The following is a 26,506-nucleotide window of genomic DNA, read 5'->3' as shown; positions in this document are numbered from 1 at the left end:
GGGCAAGGGGGGAGTTCAGGGCTGGGGGGCCAGCCAACATTTTTTTACTTGGGACAGCAAAATACCTAGAGCTGGCCCTGGGCAGAGACAATTGGCTGACCCCCGTCGAGCAGGCCAGAACCCACCGAAGCACATCAAGGAGAGATAGAAGACTGGAAGATAACTTATGCCCATCATGAATATACCATCTGCTGATCAACCTGAGGAATGTTATCCCAATCCCAAATTCAGCATGATGAAGCAACTTCCATCGACATACATCGAGGCAAAGACCTATAAGAACAGGACCAGGGGACTGTGATCTTTGAGTCTGGTTCTGCAACCACCCTCCAGGAGCATCAGCTGTGCATCTAACAACAGCTCGGCTCCAATCTCATGTCCAGGGCACCTGGCCAGTGACTTGGCATGAGCAACTGAAGGCTGGTAACTATAACTGATCATTGCAGAACCTGTGTGAATGTATGCATGTAATAATCATCTGTTTTATTTGCAATTAACGTGGCGTTATACGATCCCGTTGGTATTATTTTATTAGGATAACATTGTGGTCTACTTAAGTCTTCATTTGTTACTGTGCTAATCAAAATATGTACAAAATGAAGAAACAAAAATTGAGGAGTCAGGCATCCGGGAAGACGATTGGCAGAGCAGGAGAAAGCAGGAAGCCAAATCAAGCAGAGAATGAAACAATGCTCAGGGAGTATCTAAGGAAGACTCATAGACTCTAGGACTGGAAGGGACCTCGAGAGGTCATCGAGTCCAGTCCCCTGCCCTCATGGCAGGACCAAATACTGTCTAGACCATCCCTGATAGACATTTATCTAACCTACTCTTAAATATCTCCAGCGATGGAGATTCCACAACTTCCCTAGGCAATCTATTCCAGTGTTTAACTACCCTGACAGTTAGTAACTTTTTCCTAATGTCCAACCTAAATCTCCCTTGCTGCAGTTTAAGCCCATTGCTTCTTGTTCTATCATTGGAGGCTAAGGTGAACAAGTTTTCTCCTTCCTCCTGATGACACCCTTTTAGATACCTGAAAACTGCTATCATGTCCCCTCTCAGTCTTCTCTTTTCCAAACTAAACAAACCCAATTCCTTCAGCCTTCCTTCATAGGTCATGTTCTCAAGACCTTTAATCATTCTTGTTGCTCTTCTCTGGACCCTCTCCAATTTCTCCACATCTTTCTTGAAATGCAGTGCCCAGAACTGGACACAATACTCCAGTTGAGGCCTAACCAGCGCAGAGTAAAGCGGAAGAATGACTTCTCGTGTCTTGTTTACAACACACCTGTTAATGCATCCCAGAATCATGTTTGCTTTTTTTGCAACAGTATCACACTGTTGACTCACATTAAGCTTGTGGTCCACTATGACCCCTAGATCTCTTTCTGCCATACTCCTTCCTAGACAGTCTCCTCCCATTCTGTATGTGTGAAACTGATTGTTCCTTCCTAAGTGGAGCACTTTGCATTTATCTTTATTGAACTTCATCCTGTTTACCTCAGACCATTTCTCCAACTTGTCCAGATCATTTTGAATTTTGACCCTGTCCTCCAAAGCAGTTGCAATCCCTCCCAGTTTGGTATCGTCCGCAAACTTAATAAGCGTACTTTCTATGCCAACATCTAAATCGTTGATGAAGATATTGAACAGAACCGGCCCCAAAACAGACCCCTGCGGAACCCCACTTGTTATACCTTTCTAGCAGGATTGGGAGCCATTAACAACTACTCTCTGAGTACGGTTATCCAGCCAGTTATGCACCCACCTTATAGTAGCCTCATCTAAATTGTACTTTCCTAGCTTATCTGTAAGAATATCATGCGAGACTGTATCAAATGCCTTACTAAAGTCTAGGTATATCACATCCACCGCTTCTCCCTTATCCACAAGGCTCGTTATCCTATCAAAGAACGCTATCAGATTAGTTTGACACGATTTGTTCTTTACAAATCCATGCTGGCTATTCCCTATCACCTTACCACCTTCCAAGTGTTTGCAGATGATTTCTTTGATTACCTGCTCCATTATCTTCCCTGGCACAGAAGTTAAACTAACTGGTCTGTAGTTTCCTGGGCTGTTTTTATTTCCCTTTTGATAGATGGGCACTATATTTGCCCCCTTCCAGTCTTCTGGAATCTCCCCCGTCTCCCATGATTTCCCAAAGATAATAGCTAAAGGCTCAGATACCTCTTCCATTAACTCCTTGAGTATTCTAGGATGCATTTCATCAGGCCCTGGTGACTTGCAGGCATCTAACTTTTCTAAGTGATGTTTTACTTGCTCTTTCCTTATTTTCTCTTCTAAACCTACCCTCTTCCCGTAAGCATTCACTATACTAGACATTCCTTCAGACTTCTCAGTGAAGACCGAAACAAAGAAGTCATTAAGCATCTCTGCCATTTCCAAGTCTCCCGTTACTGTTACCCTCTCCTCACTGAGCAGTGGGCCTACCCTGTCCTTAGTCTTCCTCTTGCTTCTACTATATTGATAAAAAGTCTTCTTGTTTCCCTTTATTCCCATAGCTAGTTTGAGCTCATTTTGTGCCTTTGCTTTTTCTAATCTTGCCTCTGCATTCCTGTGTTATTTGCCTATATTCATCCTTCGTGATCTGACCTAGTTTCCATTTTTTATATGATGCCTTTTTATTTTGTAGGTCACGCAAGATCTCAAGGGTAAGCCAAGGTGGTCTTTTGCCACATTTTCTATCTTTCCTAACCATCGGAATAACTTGCTTTTATGCCTTTAATAGCGTCCCTTTGAAAAACTGCCAACTTTCCTCAGTTGTTTTTCCCCTCAGTCTTAATTCCCATGGGACCTTGCCTATCAGCTCTCTGAGCTTACCAAAATCCGCCTTCCTGAAAGCCATTGTCTCTATTCTGCTGTACTCCCTTCTGCCTTTCCTTAGAATTGCAAATTCTATGATTTCATGATCACTTTCACCCAAGCTTCCTTCTACTTTCAAATTCTCAACAAGTTCCTCCCTATTGGTTAAAATCAAGTCTAGAACAGCTTCCCCCCTAGTAGCTTTTTCAACTTTCTGAAATAAAAAGTTGTCTGCAATGCAGTCCAGGAACTTATTGGATAGTCTGTGCCCCGCGGTGTTATTTTCCCAACATATATCTGGATAGTTGAAGTCCCCCATCACCACCAAATCTTGGGCTTTGGATGATTTTGTTAGTTGTTTGAAAAAAGCCTCATCCACCTCTTCCGCCTGATTAGGTGGCCTGTAGTAGACTCCCAGCACGACATCACCTGTGTTTTTTACCCCTTTTAGACTAACCCAGAGACTCTCCACCCTTCCGTCTCCTATGTCCATCTCCACCTCAGTCCAAGTGTGTACATTTTTAATATATAAGGCAACACCTCCTCCCTTTTTCCCCTGTCTATCCTTCCTGAGCAAACTATACCCATCCACACCAACATTCCAGTCGTGTGTATTATCCCACCAAGTTTCAGTAATGCCAATAATGTCATAGTTGTATTTATTTATTAGCACTTCCAGTTCTTCCTGCTTATTACCCATACTTCTTGCATTTGTATAAAGGCATCTAAGATACTGGTTTGATCTTGCCTCCCAGCTTTGCCCTGACCCTCCTTCCTCTCTGCCATTATAGCCCTTGCTCCCTCCTGTTTCCAACCCATCTCCCAGGTCTTGTTCCCCACTTACCTGTGGGCTTTGCTCACCTGTCCCCGTCGAACCTAGTTTAAAGCCTAGTTTAAAGGAGTTTAAAAGAATAGTGGGGAGAGGCCCCAGCAGAAGGGAAGTAGCAGCAGAAAAGCTTGGGAGCACAGGGCCGGCTTTAGGAACTGCGGGGCCCAATTTGAACATTTTCGGTGGGGCCCTGACAGGGATGACTTGAAAAAAAAGCCTTTCATTTCTGTCATGTATTATTTACTTTCCATAACTATGCGCATGTGTTGGTCCCAGCTGCTCCCTATATTCAGACAGGACAGGGGGTTTGGCAGGGGTTGGCTGTGGGCAAGGGGTGCAGAGCTGGCTGCAGGTGGGGGGGCTGGACTGGTGTGGGCAGGTCAGGGGGTGCAGCAGAGGCAGCTGGAACCCCAGCCCTTTAAATAGCCCCCAAACCCCCTTCTACCCTGCCCCGGACCTTTTAAATAGCGGCGGGAGCGCTGGGGAATGCATGGGGGAGGCGGGGCTCTGGCGGCTATTTAAAGGACCGGGGTGGCAGAGGCAGCTGGAGCCCCGGGCCCTTTAAATAGCCCCTGGAGCCCCTCATTGCCCCAGGGCTCTGGGGGCTATTTAAAGGGCCCAGAGCTCCAGCCGGGGTCGCGGGGCTTGCCGCGCTCTGGCTGGGGCTCCAGACGGGAGAGCGGGGCTTGCCACACTCCGGCCGGAGCGCGGCAAGCCCCACGGCCTCGGTCTCCCGGCCGGAGAGCGGCAAAGCCCCACTGCCCTGCTCTCCCGGCTGGAGTCCTAGCCAGAGTGCGGCAAGCCCCACCGCCTCGGCTGGAGCTCTAGCTGGGAGAGCGGGGCCTTGCCGTGCTCCCACCGGCACTTCGCTCAAAGGAGCGGAACCATGGAAGGCCCCGGAGCAGACCGCAGCCGGGGACCGGGGTAAGTGAAAAAAATTTTTTAAAGGTGCCTAAGGCACGGGGCCCTCTTAGGCGTGGGGCCCAATTCCCCGGAATCAGCCGAATTGGCCTAAAGCCGGCCCTGTGGGAGCAGTAAAACCCCCTTGGAAAAGCATAACCCCTTTTGAATGGTGGCATTTTCCAGCGTACTAGCCCCTGAGTACTTAGGCAGATTTGTATGTACCTGCTCCAGTGATTAAAGGAACAGCAGAGAGGTCTGGAAAAAAATGAAGCAACCCATAGAGGAGCCAGCGGGCCAATGGAAACGGGGAAGCAGGGAGAGCTCCAGGCCTCACAGGAATCCCAGCACAACTATTAAATGGCTCTGATTTGACTTCTTTAGAGAAGCCGCAGCTCCGTCCCACACGGGCACTAGGCTATAGAAATAGCACCTGGGCTTCAATTCCTTGTGGGTGGAGAATAATGGAGGGCTGTTGTCACCCCACCCCCCAATGCTACAGCCCGGCTCTAGAGTTCCTAGCAATGTGGCAGAGGGGTTGAGCTCCTTGGGGTACAGAACAGGGACTGCAAAAACCTCTTCCGGGTCAGCCCCTGCCCCATGGCTGCTGGGTCCCCAGAGGGCAGGAGGAAGCTGCTCACGCAGGTGAGCCCGGCTGGGGCAGGTGTGATGGAGTAGGGACTGTCTGTGTGGGGGATGGGAGAGCCGGGGTGGACTTTAGGTGAGAGACAGGACCTAGGCCTATAACCTGAGCCAGGTAGGGAGGGAGGGGTGTCAGCGCCTTTTGCCCGGGAAGCTGGACAAAGGAGGGACAAAGGAAGGGACCGGCTGAAGGGGAGTTAGTTTTAGTTTCATTTTTGGGCTGGGTGGTTGGAATTCAGGGAATCCTAAGCTGGGATCCGAACACCCTGAATCCCCAGAAGGACTTGATTGGGGGGTCCTGGTTGTGCCTCCAAGCGCTGCTGTAACCTGCATTCCTGTTGTCCAATAAACCTTCTGTTCTACCAGCTGGCTGAGTCACTGTGAGTCCCAGGAAGAGGGGTGCAGGGCCAGACTCCCCCACCCTGCGTTACAGCAGGCAGCAGGCTGTGCTGTCAGAACTGCGCATGCTCAGGCCAAGCTTTGCAATGGACCTTGGCCCCCATCAAACCCCAAGGGATTCACCCAGGGCCGAGCGCACGCGCTTTGTGCCGGTGATGGATGGGCCAGGTGTCCACGTTGATTCCAAAGCCGCGTCCTCGTAGGACTCGGGAGCCCTGGGCTCAGCTCTGTGTCTGGCCTGCTGGGTGCACTTGGGCAAAGTGCGCCTCCCTGCCTCAGTTTCCCCACCTCTACCATGGCAGCCCGGAGCTGGATGGTGAAGCCAGCTGAGGGCGGGGTGGGAACCTAGCCCATCTCCCACGGCTGGGAAGGGGTAGGCTCAGCCCACGCCGGTCCCAGGGCTCTCCCGGTGCTACCGGCCCCTCCTGGGGCAGCGAGGGGGGGCACCGGGGCAGCGTCAGTACAATGTGCAGCCACCAAGGCCAGCTCCTGACGGGCTGGGGGAGGGGAGGCGGGATCCCCCCGTGGGAGGGGCCCGGAGAGCAGCGAGACCAGGCCAGCCTGACACCCGCCCCTGGCTGCTGGGGCTCCGCCCCCTGGTCCCCTGGCACCGCCCCACGAGGAGGGCGCGAGGCTGGGGGCGGAGTAACGGGCGGGAGGAGGCGGGTGAGAGCGGGCGCGGCGGCTCGGGGTTTGCAGTGGGGGAGGGGCCGGAGCTTTCCGCTCGCGCTCCGATTGGTCAGGGCTCTGTCTCCGCTGCCCATTGGCTGTGTCGGGAGCGGCTGGTGTTCCAGGGGCGTCACGTGGCCGCGAGGCGCTCGGGAGGTGGGTGCTGAGCAGCTCGTGGTGCGGCCTGGAGCGCGAGCGGGTAAACTAGGGGGGGACCCTGAGCTGCCCCCACCTGCCTCCAACCATCCCTCCGGCCCCCAATGCCTCCCACCCCCCTTTTACCTCCCCAAATACCACTGCCCCCCAAGTGCCACCACCCGCCCATTGCCTCCAACCCCCGCCCCCAAATATTCCTCCAGCCCCCAATGCCTCCCACCCCCTTTTACCTCCCCAAATACCCCTGACCCCCAATTGCCCCTACCTGCCTTTTACCCCTTCCCCCCATTGCCTCCAACCCCTGCCCCCAAATATCCCTCTAGCCCCCAATGCCTCCCACCCCCCTTTTACCTCCCCAAATACCCCCGACCCCCAAGTTCGCCCCCACGCCTCCAACCCCCGCCCCCAAACATCCCTCTGGCCCCCAATGCCTCCCACCCCCCTTTTACCTCCCCAAATACCCCCGACCCCCAAGTGCCCCCACCTGCCATTTACCCCCACCCCCCCAATGCCTCCAACCCCTGCCCCCAAATATCCCTCCAGCCCCCAATGCCTGCCACTGCCCTTTTACCTCCCCAAATACCCCTGGGCCCCCATTGCCTCCCAACCCCTTCTACCCCTGCCCTCAAATACCCCCGGGCCCCCATTGCCTCCCAACCCCTTCTACCCCTGCCCCCAAATACCCCCCAGGCCCCCATTGCCTCCTAACCCCTTCTACCTCTGCCCCCAAATACCCCCCCTGGCCCCTACTGCCTCCCACCCCCTTCTACGCTGCCCCCAGATACCCCCCTTTCCCCCCAATACTTCCAACCCCCTCCCCCAAATATCCCTCCAGCCAAGAAAAGGTCACTCATGAAGAAAGCATAAATGGAGTGGAGGAGGAGGAGGAGGAAACCAGACTTGTAGAGGATCAAGGAGAGAGTTACAAACTGCAGGCAGGTTAGAAGTAGATGTCAAGTCCAAGAAGACTGGAGACAAATGAGGTAGGTGGGGTCAGGAGAGATCTGAAGACTGGGGGAGACAGTGACATGCCAAAATGCAAAAACAAAGGCAATAGCCAATGTTGAAGTCATTCTAGTAACTGTTATCAGTGCTGCCTGTTCTGTCTGCTTCCACAGTAAAGTGTGGGGGACTGTACCTGATAATGGCTTTCAAGGGTGTCTAGCTTTAAATTTGACTCCAGCACCCTTGTTGCTGATGTCCAGCCCCACTCCTAGGCTGAGGAGACTGGCACCCATTCTCCCCAGTAGTTGCCTCACTGATGTCTTCCAGCTGGTTTCCTCCAAAGTGGAGGAAAGCAAACTTCACAGCAGCCAGGCACAGAGCAAAGCTAACTGTGCAGATGTGCAGAAACTGTTGCTTGAAGAGCGAAACCAGGTGGCAGAGAGAGAGGCTGAGCTCCAAAGTCAGTTGGTGATGCAGGATCAGCAAGCTCAGGAAAAGGTAAAAGCCAGGGGTGGAGGAGCACCAGGATTACCACTGCATGGCTTCCCTGGGGTTAAACAAATGCATTGGAGCTGCTCTGCAGAAAGGTCCCTAGAGGTCTGCCCATGAAGAAGACTTAAGGGCATGATCCTAGAGCCAAGAGAAAAAGGGTTACATGAAAATCAATTTGCAATGTGTCTTAAACAAAAACAAACCCAACCTATTTTCATGAGGCTTCATTGTTCCCTGGCAGGAGACCTGATGTAATTACCCCCTAGGACGTCTCCCCCATCTGTCTTCTGACCTCCATTGCTAACGTTTTAGTGGTGCTAAATGGTCTTGCTGAAGTAAAAACAGACCCATTTTATTCAGCTCCATTCAAAGGCACAAACTTGCTGCAGCTGAACACAAGGTGGTGTTCTCAAGTGGGCCCAGACTACTCTCATGCTGTGGATGGCAAAGAACTAGCTTATTTGTCTCTACAACGTGTCTGCCTACTAGAGATTGCTCACCACCCCATCTCTTCACCTGCCCCCAAACCTCCAGGCCTAATGAGAATGTCAAGACTGCCAGGCATGCCGTAGGGGTTTATCCCTTAAAAGCATGTTTTGTCACTGTCTGCAGCCTTTTCACCTATGCTCTGTTAATTTGCCTATAGGTTCGGTACCTGCTTAGCCAACTGCAGCAGAAAGAAGCAGCAGCGGAGAAGCTGGAGGATTCTCTCATCGAGAACAAGCAACTGCTACTTGAGTGGCTTGAGTTCCAGGTAGATTAGTATTGCAAATTGCTAGGGAAAGAGAGAGTTGGCCAAGCTACTGAAGCAGAGCTTTCCTAGCCTAGCCTAGCTCCGAGATTGTCCCTAAAGGGCAAGGAAGGTGTTAAAAGTTGGGAGATTGTAACATGAGAATAGGAAACTGTTGGCCTGTTTGGCGGGACAGAGGAACTTAATTAACAATGTGGCTTGTATTCCTCCTGACCTCAAAACTGAAGGTCCAGTCTCCTGTTGGAGAATGGTGGAGAGGCTACCTCTGTGGATGTGGAGGTGCAGAGCACTCCTAGGCATTGCACAAGATCTCCTCCTGACTTGAACAATCTGTTGGCAGCACTTTGGAACAGTTTCTACCTATCAGACCCTAAATATCCTACAGATTTCATTCTTTCTTGTGAACAGGATGAAGAGCTTGAGAAAATGAGGGAACTTTGTGAGAAGAACCACAAGCTTCTCCAGGAGAATGAGTCCCTCAAACAGGTAGGGAAGGGTGTGCGCACAGCCATCTGGCGGCTTATTGGTCATAGGGTTTGTTAGGTTTGGCTACTTATGATGCAATGAAATTCATCTTCTTTTCTAACAGAAATTAATACTCCACCAAATTGCCAGCAGATAGAAGCTCCAACACATTCAGCAAATGCCCACTTAGTCCCTAGATTCTCCCTTTGACTATACTCCACCCAAGGTAAACAACTGCATGCGCTCATTGCCACACTTCTCTCTGGCTGATAGGGCTCTGTGTGGATAAAGGTACTGGCTAACAAATTTTTCAAACTTCCCTCTTACACCTGAGTTGCTTTATTGATCTGCTTTGTTCTGAAGACTGGGGTAGATGCATCATCTGCCCTAGGCAGGCGCTAAGGATTCCCCCCATCCTCCTCTTTAGCAAAGAACTAAAATCCTTTGGGAACCGGTTGGCAGTGTTGCTCCTCTTCTGTCTAAAAGAAGCTGTCACACCTTGTATGTTGGTACAGTTTGCCTTATCCCCACCCACTCAAGCAGGCTGCTTCCTCGGCAGCTCTGCCAGCATTTGCTGAGCCAGGGAACAAGAAACCAGAACTGAAGTCTAACCTATGGCCTGCCAGTATGCTAACCACTAGCTATTGGAAGGAATAATGTGGTGATTTAGGATCACTTGCCGTAGTTTTGTAGCATGGGGTAGTGCAAAGTTTTGCAAACTGTTTAAAGATAACAAGCTAAACCAGCTGCTGCTTTGAATGGTTAAAAATTCCTGCCAACCTGATGACTTGGCACCTCCCTGGTCCTGCAGTTCTCTGGCTGTTCAGGTAAGCTGGGTGTGATATGCTGCTAGGACTCGGGAGTAGTTCCAAGTCTGACTCATTCCTTAGGTGGTCTCAAATCATCTCATTTCCATCTGTAGCCAAAGATTCACCATCAGACAACTGCAAAACCCCGTGCACAGACCCCAGAAATGTCTGAATCTGGGTAGACTGGAGGGGAGATGGAAGATGCAGAGTGGGTGCCGATAAAAGCAGCCCAAGGATTCAAGAAAAGCCTGTTGGGTATGATCCAGGTGCCTTTCTCTGCCTCCAACTTGGGTTACTAGCTCTGACTGGGGACCACTTCCATGTGGCATGATGATGCCTGGCACATGCAGAATGAAACACAGCTGAACTGGGGGGTTTGCAGTGGCTTTCTGAAGCAAAAGCCACTTAGCCTAGCAGCACCGGAGGGCATTTAGCTGTGGCCAGTCGTACTTTGGACGGATGGTTTGTCTGCCACCCACCTGAACGCTTTAGATAGCGGCAGAAGTAGCAAGTGCTCCAGGGCATCTGTACTTCCTGCGCATCATACACGCTTGTAACTCTCTGAACCGTTCTGCTCGTGCATGTGGCTGTTCCAGAGAGAAACTGGCTAGGATCGCAAAGTCCCCCTGCAGATGATCCCAGCTGTGGTGTGATGCAAAAGAAGCTGAGTGGTCGGCTTCTGTGTGCACAGGGCTGCTGACCCCGTGGGGAGAAGATGCTTAGTGTTCCAAACCCACTCCCCAGAGAATGGGAAAGGGGGACAGAATGGAAGATGTGTGGGAGATGATAAAGAGGCAAAAATATTGATGACACTGGTACCATGCAGCTTTCTCCATGAACAGTGATGGGTAACCAATGAAAGACATGCACACAGCTAAGGAATGGCGTTTGGGAGGTGGAGAGATGCATTAAACTTTGTGGGAACTTCCCCTTCCTTGCTGGTTCCTGTAGTGACACCTTGTTCAGGCTCCTGCTCTCCACTAAGATTTTTGAGGGAGAGTCAGTGTGGGCGAGGCTTGCATGTGCCGAAGACTTAAGTCAGTAAGAACCAATGAGCCATTCTAAGCTTGCATTTCCCCAAAGCCCTATGAGGGCTGACTGCCTTCTCCCTCAAATCTATTTTACAGGTACACTCGTGTAAAATCTATATTCTGAGATATATGCAAGCTCCATGCAGGCTCCTCAGCTGATCTGAAGGGTGGGGGCATCCGCTGCTTGGCATCAAAGGGAGTTTGTAATTCTGAACTGCTGGGCTCGAATCTCATTTAAAAACTGAGCCGTTTCAGAACCTCCATTGCAGGGGTGAGAATGGCTGATTGTGCTTCACACTTAGAATTTCAGACTGTGCCACAAAGCCCTTCTACCACTGAGCTGGGCTGTGCATTAGCGTTATCTGGGAGAAACTCTAGTTTCATGCACGGAGATCTGTGAGTGAGACTGGCTGTTGCTGGCATGTGTAATGGGGACATGGAGAGGTCTCAAGCTTGAATTTGACCTGGCGAAGTGATGAAAGTTATTGTGATGGTGCTGAAACAGTAATATTGGGAATGAACATCTACCCCAGGAGATGGCTCAGTGGGTCACATGATCACTTGCATCTCTTTTTGGGGCTAGAGTGGCAGGGGGGTGAGGGGCATGGCAATGTATGCAATTTGGTGTCCAGTCCTAGCACTGCTAAGGAGCCTCTGACTGCTGTGGCTCTCTGGGTACAGCCCAGCAGCAGCGGGACTGTTATTACCTTGAACTCTCTTCTCTTAAAAGCGTTCCTGCCATGGCCGATGTGGAAACAGGCAGTGTGGCTACAGGAAGCAGAAGTGAGGCTGTACCGCAGGCTGTCACTGTGATGCAACAAAACGTATCTGCTGGTGAGTACTACTGCATTTGGTGCTCGGACCTTGACGCTGGATGCATCCAACATCTACCCAATAACTTCCGTATAATCTAATTCAGAAAGACGAACATGGGCCTCCACAAACTAGTGGTGCCTACGCACCCAACTTGGCAACGTAAGGTCTATCCCTGTGTTAGAAACGATGGTAAATTTCACTGACTATCCTGGTGCATCTTGCCATGTTAGTAGCTCCATCTGCTTTGCCAGCCTGCAGGGTTAAAGTATATGAATGTGGGAGTCTTCCTACTGGTCTCCAGCCTTTTGGGCTAACTTGCTGCAACCTGGCAGATGCTTCTCAGAGGATAGGTAATGGCAGCCCCTTCTGCCTGGTAGGTGACATGAACATGTGCCTCTGGTCCAAACTGTGCAAAAAATATACTGCACTCCATTTATTCATCGCTTTTTAAAAACATCCGAAGAGGAACTTAGCTGATTTTAACTGCCTCACAGACCATCCTGATCATTTCTGATTCCAAATAGCAGCCTTATCTGCCGTTTTTGCAACTGAGTTTGACTAGCAGTCTGTTACTGGGAGGCCTCTGCTCCAAACCTCCCACCCTGGTAACCTAGAAAGCAAAATTAGCTGATTTTAGATTGAGTTGATACAAAGAATTTCGAACATCATGGGGGGGGGTGAAAAGGGGGAGGAGGGAAGTACATAATGTCAGTGGCTTTGATTGTTAACTACCTACTTTGCTGCTGTTCACAGGATCCTGATGTACGTAGGGATGAGAGGGAGACTAACAAATTTAGCCTCTGCTTTAAAAGAGATGAGAAAATAGTTTTATTATGCGTCATGTCAGTATTAACTTTCTTTGAAAACTATTCACTGTAGCCATTGACAAACGGTTGGACTGTACCATTTCATGCGAAGAGGAGGTAGTATTTCAGATAAATGATCCTCTTTTTCCTGTTCCTGTGTGTAGTAGAGTGGTCACCCTGCTCGTGCTCTGAAGGGCTTCAAACAGCCCTGGGAGAGGGCTGTGGCAGGGAAAGTGGCTACTAGGCTGGAAGCAGCTGCAGCTGGGCCATGTGCCAATCAAGCCTCAGCTGGACCTATATAAGAGGCAATGAGCCAGGAGCTCAGCAGTCTGTCTGTTTGTAGAGGGAGAAGGGCTTGGCTGTGGGGAGCTTGAGACAGGGTACCTGAGTGGAGCAGGACTGGGGAAAGCTGGGGAGCTCCAGCCTGGAAAGCCCCAGGCTGCAACCTAGCATAAGGCCAACAGGTCCTGGGGGTTGCAGAGGGCAGCCCAGGGGTAGGCCAAGGCAGCAGGTCCAAACCCAACCTTGCCAGTGCTGAGTGGCTGATACTGCAGTCTGCCCCAGGGCGTGGGGGCTAGACAATGACTGGCAGTAGCTGTATACTGAGGCAAGAGGGGATAGTGGGTGGGGGTCCCCGGGGAGGAGTGATCCGAAGACTGAGGGGTTATTGCCAGGGGGAAGCGCCCCAGATAACAGGGCACGGTGTCCGGGCAGCGGGATACAGAACTACAGAGGGTGCTCCAATGGCTGGAGAGCTAATTCCCAAAAGAGACCAGCAGGAGGCACCGCATTGCTACGTGGTGCAACTGCTTACTCTTAAGCTGTGTGCAGGGTTGTAGCTGTATTGCGTCTCAGGGTAACTGAGGTAACATCTTGTATTAGACCGACTTCTGGTGGTGGAGAGACAAGCTTTTGAGATACGCAGAGCTGCTCTTTTCTCTCACCAGCAGAAGTTGGTCATGAAGCTTGTTACTCTTCAGCTAAAGTTAGTAGAGCAGGTTTGTTTAAGCTGATCTTTGATCCCTCGTCACCTTGAAGAACCAGTTGCCTTGTGACATGTGCCTTCTCGTGCCCATGCCACTTTCTCTAGAGTTGCTGTTCACAGCAAGGGCAGGTTGAATACTAGGATCCATAAGTCTGTTTCCTAAATAAGACTGATTGGTGGGGCAGCATTGGACTAGGCTAATGTGCGTGTCTGGTCTTCAGTCCTAGGACCATCCTGAGGCCCAAATGAGATTCTGAGGGATCCTTCAAACTGGAAGATTCCGCTGATGTGACTGCTGGGGAGACCACGTTTGAACCAAGTATGACTCTGAGCAAGAAGGTACAAATGAGAAATGGGGGAGGCTGGGTGGAATTGATTTCCAGCCACTGGCTGCCGTATCTTGTTCATGGCTAGCAGTGGGCACTAAATCAGGAGAAAATTCCCCAAGACCCTTTCACTGCCTCTGCCTCTTGCTTGGCCCCAACCTTCTGAGCAGCCTGGGGAAATTAGCCTTTTTTGCTCTCAAATAAGCGATTGAGATGTTGGCCCTTTACCTGGCTCTCCTCACCTCACCCTAATTGATTCCTGGTGTCCTTATGCCAGCCAAGTACACTAGATTCTGCTCCCTCCCACCCAGCTTCTCTTTCTGCCCCATTGTTTAAATCTCTGTAGGGTTTGACATGGGGGTATGGAATAGCTTCTGTATGGGGAGAAATTAATAAAACAGACTTTTCAGCTTGGAAAAGAGGTCACTAAGGTGGGGAGGATATTATAGAAGTCTATAAAATCATGAAATGTGTGGAATTTACTCCTTCTCATAACACAAGAGCTAGGGGGTCACCAAATGAAATTAATAGGCAGCAGATTTAAAACAAACCAAAGGAAGTATTTCTTCACACAACATACAGTCAACCTGTGGAACTCTTTGCCAGAGGATGTTGTGAAGGCCAAGACTATAACTGGGTTCAAGAAGGAACTAGATAAGTTCACGGATGACAGGTCCATAAACGGCCATTAGCCAGGATGGGCAGGGTTGGCGTCCCTGGCCTGTTTGCCAGAAGCTGGGAATGGGCCTCAGGGGATGGATCACTAGATGATTCCCTGCTCTGTTCATTCCCTCTGAAGCACCTGGCACTTGCCACTGTTGGAAGACAGGATACTGGGCTAGATGGACCTTTGGCTGTTCTTATGTTCTCACTTTGGAATGGATACTTACATGCATCTCTTTTGCTACGGAAATTAGACTGGACAAAACAAGAGAGCAGGCTTCCTTATAAGATTCATGGTATGTTTGGGGAAAGAGTGATAACAGCCAATTTTCTTGCAGCTTTCCCGAATATCATCATCTTCCACGTGAGCTGAAACCAGGACTTTGAGAGGCTAAAATAAAATAGTTTTTTAAAGAATAAGTTAAACTTGAACTTTAAACAATTGGGTGGAGTTTTCAGCAAAGGTTCAGAGTGGGCCTTTACATTCCATTAATTTAATCAATCCCTGGGCAGAACGTGAACAGCAGTTAGCATAGTTATAGGCCATGTATTTGCAGTGTCACTAAGTATTATTTCTGTCACCTTATGAACCAGGGGTTAAAAAGAAAACGGGGCTGAGCTAGTGGCCTGAAGCAGTGCTTTGCAGAGCTGCTCTGGTGCCCCATATTGAATTGCCAGGTCTCCTCCCTGAAGGCAGCTGTGCCTGTGAAGAAGCACTTTCATCTTTACCATGCAAACCAGGCCAGCGTGAATCAGAGTTCTGACAACAGCCCATTTATCCTATTGTGACATGAGCAGGTAAAGTGAAGTAAACAAAGTAAGTAGGTCATGTACTTCACAGCACAACACAATCTACCAGGGAGAGATGAGCGATGCAGCAAATCTTGTTGTGGTGTTTTGTCGCCTTTGCCTGCGGGAGGTCTATCTGTCCCACAGCTTTGGCGTACCCGCTGCCGAATTGCCGCCAAATCTGCGGGACTGGTGGACCTACCGCAGGGGTGCGCCAAGGGCAGCCTGCCTACCGCCCTTGCAGGGACCAGCAGGGCCACCCCCACGGCTTGGCGCCCCAGGCAAGCGCTTGCTGCGCTGATGCCTGGAGCCACTGCTAGCTGAAGGGGGGACTAGCAGAGACTATAAATTGTGTGGTTGTTTGTGATAACTAATAATAACTAAGGTATAAGATGAAATCACTGTAGGCTACAGTTCTGCACATTACAGAATATTAAAGAAATGTGCAGATCCAGTCAACCTTTCATGGGTAAGGGCTGTAGAAGGCTCCTGCCTGGCTCTTCCTGTGTTCTGTGGCTGAGGCAAGTAGGCTGGCTAAGGAGTTAAGACTTCACTTTTTCTCTCTTCTCTAAAGAGAGAATTTCCCCTCAACCCTAGGGTCAAAACCTGTTTTATACGTAGGTGAGCTGTGTGAATCCTGACTCATATAACCAGTTTTAAAGGCCTATGTTTTGCGTAAGTCAGTGACAGGTTTCATTGCACAGAATAGAACAGAAAACAATTCCTAACTTCATGCTGTCATTTTCCTTATCCAGTGCTAAATTGGAGACTTATCAGTCACTTGAGCTGAATTGTGTTTGCATGCCGTGTTGCCAAACCCAAGCTGTCAAAAATCAGATCCCCCCCCAACCAAACAAATCATGAGTCTGGCCTAAAATCATGAGATTTTTTTTAACCCCATATATTTTGGGCTGTTTTTATTCATTGGTTTCTGTGCTGCTACATCACATTTTCAGGTTTTTTGACTGCAATCAGGAAGGCGAGAAACTTGCTTTCTGATAGTCTCATGTAATCACATGAGGCCTCAAACCCCCCCCCCCCAATATTGCAAGATTCATGAGAAAATTTCAAGATTTGGCAATACTGGGTGGGGGGGGGGAGAGCTGGGTGGAGAACGATAATACCATTTCATGGAGGATTTTAAGATTTTAAAGTCTGACTTTATTCCAATTCAAAAAGAAAACCACACATTTCTAAATTCTCTGTGAAACTGAATCACCATTCTCGTCCCCAGCTCTACTGTACTCCATTTGTGCCTCACCAGTGCCAAACAGAGGGGAACAATCACTTCCCTCGATCTGCTGGCAATGATCCTACTAATGCAGCCCAATATGCTGTTAGCCTTCTTGGCAACAAGGGCACACTGTTGACTCATATCCAGCTTCTCATCCACTGTAATCCCCAGGTCCTTTTCTGCAGAACTGCCGCTGTCACTCCTCAGCTTGTAGCAGTGCATGGGATTCTTCTGTGCTAAGTGCAGGATTTTGCACTTGTCCTTGTTGAACCTCCTCAGATTTCTTTTAGCCCAATCCTTTAATTTGTCTAAGTCACTCAGGACTCTTTCCCTACCTTCCAGCGTATCTACCTCTCCCCTCCCTTAGCGTTATCTGCAAACTTGCAGAGGGTGCAATCCATCCCATCATCCAGATTAATAAAGATGTTGAACAAAACCGGCCCCAGGACCAACCCCCAGGGCACTCCGCTTGCTGCCAGCTGCCAACTAGACATGGAGCCGTTGATCACTACCGATTGAGCCCGATCTAGCCAGCTTTCTATCCACCTTATAGTCCATTCATCCAATACATACTTCTTTAACTTGCTGGCAAGAATACTGTGGCATGTCCAGTTTTTCTAAATACTCCTCAACCTGTTCTTTCACCACTGAGGGCTGCTCACTTCCTCTGCATACTGTGCTGCCCAATGCAGCAATCTGGGACCTGACCTTGTCTGTGAAGACAGAGGCAAAAAAAGCATCGAGTACTTCAGCTTTTTCTACATCATCGGTCACTAGGTTGCCTCCCCCATTCAGTAAGGGGCCCACACTTTCACTGACCTTCTTGTTGCTAACATACCTGTAGAAACCCTTCTTGTTACCCTCCACATCCCTTGCTAGCTGCAACTCCAATTGGGCTTTGCCCTTTCTGATTACACCCCTGCATGCTCGAGCAATATTTTTATACTCCTCTCTAGTCATCTGTCCAGGTTTCCACTTCATGTAAGCTTCCGTTTTGTGTTAAGCTTACTGAAGATTTCTCTGTTAAGCCAAGCTGGTCGCCTGCCATATTTGCTATTCTTTCTGCACATCAGGATGGTTTGTTCCTGCAACCTCAATAAGGCTTCTTTAAAATACAGCCAGCTCTCCTGGACTCCTTTGCCCCTCATATTAGCCTCCCAGGTAATCCTGCCCATCTGTCCCCTGAGGGAGTCAAAATCTGCTTTTCTGAAGGCCAGGGTCCGTATTCTGCTGCTCTCCTTCCTTCCTTTTCTTCAGGATTCTGAACTCAACCATCGTATGGTCACTGCTGCCCAAGTTGCCACCCACTTCTGCTTCCCCTACATGAATGCCATTTCTCCATTTAACCCCATCCGCAGTGATGCCACCTAAATAGTATCCACTTGCCTATGTGATGCAGTAACTATTTAACTGTTGTTATGCTGGAAGGTCTTAAGTTTGGGATTTGGGTTTCTCCAGTTATTTCCTTCTCTTAAAGTGATGCAGCCCCTGTTTGTCACAATTCTGTTGGGCAGTGTGCAGAGAACTTAAATCTCACTCCAAAACTTCACTAAAGTTGCAGTTGAGCCTTGTTTGACTGGCAGCTGCTGGGGTTACCCATAAAACTTCCCTGAGCAGGCATCTGGCCCTGCTTTTTAAATGGAAGGGTAGCATTTTACTGCCCATGTGTTTCTCAGGATTTTGGATAAAATCCCTTGTACTTCCTCCTTCCTAGAGAACACTTCTGCCATATAGTTTTTCACTCCATCACCCAAACTGTAAATTAAAAGTAAGCCAAGATGACTCTCCTGTCTTCCTAGACTGCTCATTACAGGAGTTTCTTCTCTCCAGTTTTCTGTCACAGTTCAGGGTGACTGCATCTGCATCTCAGCAAGGGTGTCTGCCTTCAGGCTTCCAGTTGCCCAGCTGTTCCTCCCTCAGGTGGAGATGCGTGTGTCTCACCCTTCTGACCGGGGTATTTCCAGGTTGTACAGTTTCCTGCCTTCATTGTGTATTCCCTAGCCAAGACAGTCTGCTTAAACAGACCTACTTGCTTCCTTCCTCTTGAGAGGCTGATACCAGAATAGTTGCCACACATATGTGACTACACGGGTCTTTAGAAGCAAGCCTACATTATTCTTCAGATAAAAAACAGAGAAATCCTATTTAAAAACAATCAAAGAGCCTTGATTAGCATCTGCTTATAGGGGCTCTGGTAAGCTTAAGGTCATGCCTACATCACAAATGTATGTTGACTCAAGTCCTATTGGCACACAGCTGCTGCAATTACTACGTGCTTGTGTGCATGCACGCTTGGCTCCTTGTGTCGGTGGTGTGCATGAGCACTCCTGGTACATGTACTGATGCAGAGTGCAGTACTCGATGGGTAGGTATCCTGTTGTACAACTTGCCACCGTCCAGCGCACTCTCTTTTGGGAATATGCATGATGGGTCCGAAACAAGGCTTCCATTGCCCCCAACCTCACCATCAGATACTTTTCCTATGGGAATCTGCGTAGAGCAGGGAAGAAATCTGTTCTTCCCTTCAAACTAGTCTGCTCAGTAAATCCACCCACCCTGACCTTCTCTTGGCTGCTTTGTTTATCCGAGAATAGTGGTATCTTCGGAAAACCTTTATAGTGTGGGGGAGTAAGGTGGAGCAGGAGCTCCAGCAGATTCCCCTGAAGAACACCACACTGGCTTTCTGTGGTCAGGCTCAGACTCGCCATCCATTAGGAGGTGAAGACCAGATGGGAGTTGCTGGATTGACCTTGATGTGCCATGTCCTTGTGTAGATGAAGGAACTACATCTCAGAGATGGCCAGAAGCAGATGTAAGACATGTCCAGGAATAGTCTGAACAACCTTCACTGATAGGTAAGTAAAGTCATGGCCACGTGTAGACCCCACAGGAATTGGGAGGGATTGAACCAGGGTCCTTCAGCACCAGCTGCGCTCCCTCAGTGTCATCCAATCCAGCTCCACCCACTAGAGCACGCCCCCTTCCAGAGTCACAGAACCCAGGAGCCCTGATTCTCGGACCCGGGCCTCACATCACAAGGCCAAACATCCTCCTATTATGGGCGCTGGAGAAGGGACTGTCTGCAGAGTCCCCTCAACATTCACCCGTCAGAGACTTCAGCCACGGGTGACCAGTGAATGAGCAGAGATCTCCGCTGTGGGAACCCGAAGGGCTGCGCATTTGGGTTTCCCAGGAAAGGCATCTGGCAGCCACTGACAGAGTGTTCCTGTGAGGAGAGTTTCCATCTCTAACAAAGGGTTTCTGTTCCCACAGATCGCCGCCGCTCAGCAGAATGCGGGAGAGCCGAGTTCTGACGGGCTAGGGGGGTCCCAGGCGTCACCCTGCAGCTGTGCAGCAGGGGCAGTGTCTGCAGTCACCATGGGCCAAACCCTGTGCTCCAGACAACTCAGGCTAAGGCTCCCTGGATTGCGAAGGGGACTTTCACTTGGGGAATCGGTTGCTGGTGCCTGTGTCCCCAACTGGGATGTTTTCCTGAGGCTACTCAATGGTCCATGAAGTGCCATGCAAGCACGGGGAGAATGGACATTAAAGAGCGAGGCTGGAATCTCCACAGAGCTGCTGCAGTCGAGCATCTGTAGCCAGAAGAGCAACAATGGGAAATGCGCTTTGATGGCTGGCAAGAGCAGCAGCAGCAGCAGCAGGTCTCAGAAAGCTCTGCTCAGGCTCTAGGCAACAGAGGCAGGACAAAGAGCCACACAGTGAGAGCCTGGGTTGCAATTCGCAAGACGCGGTTTTTCAGTGAATTATGCTGCCCTCACGGTCTATTTCCTGCAATGTGCACATCCAGCCTCCCTGGCTGACCTCAATTGGAGTTAGGTTCTCTGTGTCCACAGGACAGGGCTGGCCTCACTATGAGGTGAACAGAAGTTCCCGCCTCAGGTGCCAGACTGTGCGGAGGCGCCACTAAGACCCAGACTGTAGAAAATTGTGTCTGGTGCTGTTACATAATGTATTCTCTCTGCTCGAGATGCACACAGAGAGGGGGGAGTGCTGTGCTGGAGGAAGGAGGGCTCAAGAGACATAATAGGCTGGCAGGAGAAAAGGTGAGAGGGAATAACAGAAAGCAGTAGGAGCTGCAGGGAGTGAGAGGAGGAGGAGCCTCTTATGTACCTCTCAAGCAACCCCAGGAGCCTGGACTGATTCACATCAGCTTCTCAGAGAGCTTCCTCTTTCCTGCTGCTTTTCTGAACCCACTTGAAGAGAACACTTGAGGCAATCAACTGACATCGTAGGAACCAGTTAGACCCTTAAAACGCTGAGATCTTCCCTCACACAGACTCTGCTACCAGCCTGCTTATTTGTCCACTTCAACTGAGTGTTGAGAGCCACTCTAGCTGTCACAGAACAGCAGTCATGAGTGAAAGAAGAAAATGCCCCTCTGGGGCAGCATTCAGAAGAATCAGGGAAGAGCGCTGATGTGAGATGAGGGCTGAACGATGAATGGAGCATTTCCCACACTCAGAGCATGTGAAGGGCGTCTCTCCTGTGTGGGTTATCTGATGTGAGATGAGGGTTGAATGATCAATGAAGTGTTTTCCACAGTCGGAGCATCCATATAGTTTTTCACCTGTGTGGATTCTCCTACGTGTGATAAGATTTGAGCTCTTATTGAAGCTTGTCCTGCACTCGGAGCACATGCAGGGTCTCTCTCCTGTGTGGATTATCTGATGTGAGATGAGGGCTGAATGATCCATGAAGCATTTCCCACACTCCGAGGGTTTGTCACCCGTGTGAATTCTCTGAAGTATGCTAAGGGCTGAGCTATAACTGAAGCGTTTCCCACACTCATGGCATGTGTAGCGTGTCTCTTTCAAGTTGATGCTCTCACGGGTAATAAGGTCTGAGTGGCTACTGAAGTTTTCCTCTGGCCTGTGCTTAGTCTCACAGGCTTTTGCTTTTTCTGGGAGTGCACAACTCCTGGAAACATTCCCTTTGGCACTTCCTGATAACATCCCATGTGTTTCTACTTGTTCAGCATCTTCCTGCTGGGGTGTCTCCTCGTTCTCACTCACCGTCCCATCACCTGATGGGAGACAGAGAGAATCCAGACATAGGTCACTCCCTGCACCAGAGAGAAAAGAAATCTCAGAGAGAGGAATGGAAAAAGGATGAACAAGCCAAAATATGTACAGGAGAGATCAAACTTATCAGGAGCTGATCTTCCCCAGGGGAGAGAGAGAGGAAGGGATCAGTTCTGGGTTTGCATCTCACCAGAAATCTCAGGGGAAAGTGAGATTGCGGAGGGACCTGCTGCCAACTGTCAGTCAGGACAGGTGGGAAGTCATGAATGACATCTGCCTAATGATTGCACATCTGCAGGGAACAATCCTGAACTTGGAGATCACATCAGGTTTGGAAATTGAAAATCCTGGGAAGGCAAAGAAAACAAGGAAGGTCCTTTTGGAATTTGTGAGATACTTGTAGCAAGGAATATTGCATGGTTTTAACCCCAGTTCATTTTTTAGATGTAACATCCCAAGGCCGGCTTCCTTCGCTCATAGTGGCAGGAGAGTTATGATTATTATAAATCATATTAATGATTTTAGTGCCTAAGAGCCAAAGAACCGTGGGCCCCTGTTGTTCTAGGCATAGTACAAACCCAGAACAGTGGATGGCCCATGCCCTGAAGAATTTACAGTCTAAATAGACAAGACAGACACAGAAGAGGGAAAAGGTGGAACCCACCAGCAGAGTGAACTATGTGAAGGCAGAGCGACAGATCTGATGAGTGCAGGTATAGATCTTGAGCCTATTGTATTTAATGCTATGACTAGGGCCAGTGTTTTCTGGAAATTGCTGCTATTACTGCATTTTCCCCTGAAGTTACTCTTCATTTCTGGAATCACCCTTCCTATCCAGAATAGCTGAACAGAGGGTGGGTGGGGATGCAGGGTCACAAACCCCAGATTTCTGCCTGGAGACACAGGGCAGAGGCTGGGGGCTGGCTTCTTTTGAGACTTGCTGCCAATTTCATCCCTCCGCATACAAGCCTGGGCTCAGAAGAAACACGGTGGAGCTTCCTTTGGGATGCTGGGCTCCCTCATTGTGCTGCAGAGCAGATGGCGCTTGTACTTGCTCTGAGCCGGGCACCTCCCCGACCCCATCCCCATCCCCCCGACCCTGAACCCCAGCTCTGAGCCCAGCCCCTCTGAGCCAGAGACCCCCTGACCTACAGCTCCAAGCCCAGCCCCTCTGAGCCAGACACCCCCTAACCCCAGCTCCGAGCCCAGCCCCCCTGAGCTTTCTGCCCCCTGACCCCCGACCCCTGATCCCCAGCTCTGAGCCCAGCCCCTCTGAGCTGGGCACCCACCGACACCATCCCCATCCCCCGACCCCTGATCCCCATCTCCGAGCCCAGCTCCTCTGAGCCGGGCACCTCCCCGACCCCATCCCCATCCCTCCGACCCCTGAACCCCAGCTCTGAGCCCAGCCCTTCTGAGCCAGAGACCCCCTGACCTACAGCTCCAAGCCCAGCCCCTCTGAGCCAGACACCCCCTAACCCCAGCTCCGAGCCCAGTCCCTCTGAGCCATCCACCCTCAACCCCATCCCCCTGACGCCCTGCTCCGAGCCCAGCACCTCTGAGCCAGCCACCCCCCGAACCCATCCCCATCCTCCCCCAGCCCTGACCCCCAGCTCCGAGCCCAGCCCCTCTGAGCCAGGCACCCCCCCGACCCCGACCTCATCCCCATCCTCCCGACCCCCAGCTCTGAGCCCAGCCCCTCTGAACCAGGCACCCCCCAACCCCACCACCCCCACAGCCCTGAGCCCAGCCCCTTTGAGCCGGGCACCTCCCATCCCAGAGCCCAGCTCCCCACCCAACCTTGGGTAACAGCAGCTACCCCCAAGCAGCGACAGGCCATTGGCACCAACCATCACCCAGCAACAGCCCATTATGTAATTGCAAATGTATACATACCAGTAAAGCATTTAGTGTTTTTAAATAATATATTTGGTGTATTTTCAAATTATTACAAGTTAATTTTTGAATGTATTTCCCTAGTTATTTTTTACATTTCCAAATACATGCTACTATAGTATTGCAACTTTTTTTATGGAAGGGGCCCCCAAAATTGCTTTGCCCCAGGCCCCCTGAATCCTCTGGGTGGCCCGGCCCAGGGTGTGTGTGAGGAGCCGGGGAGGGAGGGAAGCGGGGTCCCCTGGAGCCGAGCCTGGGCTGTGGGGGCAGCGAGAGGGGCTCCCGGAGTGTGTGAGGGAGGTGAGCGGCCGGCTGGGCTTGTCGGTGCTGAGCAGGTAGCCCCGCAGCCGGAGATCCTCGCCTTCCTGCCCTCCACGGCTGGGCCGGGGCACTGTGAGGCTGAAAAGTAGCAGGTCAGGGGGGCTCTCCAGGTCCTTGGCTGCCAGCATGTTGTGGGTGAGGGCGGTGAGCACGAACTGATCCATCTTGGCCGCCAGCAGCACCGCAAAGCCCAGGGAGGGGGCCGTGTTCTCCGCGCCACCCCGCAGCCGCACCACCACCTGGAAGTACTCCCGCTCCACGCCACCCAGCAGCTCCACCCGCATGGGGACAGAGTCGCAGCTGGGCCAGGGCTCTGTTGTCGTGTGCAGGTAGCGGATCTCGCGTTTGGGGGGAAGCCCAGTGCTGGGGCAGCAGGGGGTGTGGGGGGGGCCACTGGTGGGCAAGGGGGGAGTTCAGGGCTGGGGGGCCAGCCAACATTTTTTTACTTGGGACAGCAAAATACCTAGAGCTGGCCCTGGGCAGAGACAATTGGCTGACCCCCGTCGAGCAGGCCAGAACCCACCGAAGCACATCAAGGAGAGATAGAAGACTGGAAGATAACTTATGCCCATCATGAATGTACCATCTGCTGATCAACCTGAGGAATGTTATCCCAATCCCAAATTCAGCATGATGAAGCAACTTCCATCGACATACATCGAGGCAAAGACCTATAAGAACAGGACCAGGGGACTGTGATCTTTGATTCTGGTTCTGCAACCACCCTCCAGGAGCATCAGCTGTGCATCTAACAACAGCTCGGCTCCAATCTCATGTCCAGGGCACCTGGCCAGTGACTTGGCATGAGCAACTGAAGGCTGGTAACTATAACTGATCATTGCAGAACCTGTGTGAATGTATGCATGTAATAATCATCTGTTTTATTTGCAATTAACGTGGCGTTATACGATCCCGTTGGTATTATTTTATTAGGATAACATTGTGGTCTACTTAAGTCTTCATTTGTTACTGTGCTAATCAAAATATGTACAAAATGAAGAAACAAAAATTGAGGAGTTAGGCATCCGGGAAGACGATTGGCAGAGCAGGAGAAAGCAGGAAGCCAAATCAAGCAGAGAATGAAACAATGCTCAGGGAGTATCTAAGGAAGACTCATAGACTCTAGGACTGGAAGGGACCTCGAGAGGTCATCGAGTCCAGTCCCCTGCCCTCATGGCAGGACCAAATACTGTCTAGACCATCCCTGATAGACATTTATCTAACCTACTCTTAAATATCTCCAGCGATGGAGATTCCACAACTTCCCTAGGCAATCTATTCCAGTGTTTAACTACCCTGACAGTTAGTAACTTTTTCCTAATGTCCAACCTAAATCTCCCTTGCTGCAGTTTAAGCCCATTGCTTCTTGTTCTATCATTGGAGGCTAAGGTGAACAAGTTTTCTCCTTCCTCCTGATGACACCCTTTTAGATACCTGAAAACTGCTATCATGTCCCCTCTCAGTCTTCTCTTTTCCAAACTAAACAAACCCAATTCCTTCAGCCTTCCTTCATAGGTCATGTTCTCAAGACCTTTAATCATTCTTGTTGCTCTTCTCTGGACCCTCTCCAATTTCTCCACATCTTTCTTGAAATGCAGTGCCCAGAACTGGACACAATACTCCAGTTGAGGCCTAACCAGCGCAGAGTAAAGCGGAAGAATGACTTCTCGTGTCTTGTTTACAACACACCTGTTAATGCATCCCAGAATCATGTTTGCTTTTTTTGCAACAGTATCACACTGTTGACTCACATTAAGCTTGTGGTCCACTATGACCCCTAGATCTCTTTCTGCCATACTCCTTCCTAGACAGTCTCCTCCCATTCTGTATGTGTGAAACTGATTGTTCCTTCCTAAGTGGAGCACTTTGCATTTATCTTTATTGAACTTCATCCTGTTTACCTCAGACCATTTCTCCAACTTGTCCAGATCATTTTGAATTTTGACCCTGTCCTCCAAAGCAGTTGCAATCCCTCCCAGTTTGGTATCGTCCGCAAACTTAATAAGCGTACTTTCTATGCCAACATCTAAATCGTTGATGAAGATATTGAACAGAACCGGCCCCAAAACAGACCCCTGCGGAACCCCACTTGTTATACCTTTCTAGCAGGATTGGGAGCCATTAACAACTACTCTCTGAGTACGGTTATCCAGCCAGTTATGCACCCACCTTATAGTAGCCTCATCTAAATTGTACTTTCCTAGCTTATCTGTAAGAATATCATGCGAGACTGTATCAAATGCCTTACTAAAGTCTAGGTATATCACATCCACCGCTTCTCCCTTATCCACAAGGCTCGTTATCCTATCAAAGAACGCTATCAGATTAGTTTGACACGATTTGTTCTTTACAAATCCATGCTGGCTATTCCCTATCACCTTACCACCTTCCAAGTGTTTGCAGATGATTTCTTTGATTACCTGCTCCATTATCTTCCCTGGCACAGAAGTTAAACTAACTGGTCTGTAGTTTCCTGGGCTGTTTTTATTTCCCTTTTGATAGATGGGCACTATATTTGCCCCCTTCCAGTCTTCTGGAATCTCCCCCGTCTCCCATGATTTCCCAAAGATAATAGCTAAAGGCTCAGATACCTCTTCCATTAACTCCTTGAGTATTCTAGGATGCATTTCATCAGGCCCTGGTGACTTGCAGGCATCTAACTTTTCTAAGTGATGTTTTACTTGCTCTTTCCTTATTTTCTCTTCTAAACC

At 50.0% G+C, this 26,506-nt stretch overlaps 1 pseudogene; it reads left to right on the top strand.

Annotated features, from left to right (window-relative positions):
* The first annotated feature begins 5,158 nt into the window (after nucleotides 1–5,158).
* Nucleotides 5,159–10,185, top strand: LOC115643586 (annotated as a pseudogene).
* Nucleotides 10,186–26,506: the final 16,321 nt, after the last annotated feature.

Source organism: Gopherus evgoodei, unplaced genomic scaffold (genome assembly GCF_007399415.2).
Source record: "Gopherus evgoodei ecotype Sinaloan lineage unplaced genomic scaffold, rGopEvg1_v1.p scaffold_63_arrow_ctg1, whole genome shotgun sequence".
Taxonomy (NCBI): domain Eukaryota; kingdom Metazoa; phylum Chordata; order Testudines; family Testudinidae; genus Gopherus; species Gopherus evgoodei.
Note: the sequence above shows the minus strand (reverse complement) of the source record. Positions and strands in the feature narration are given on the sequence as shown.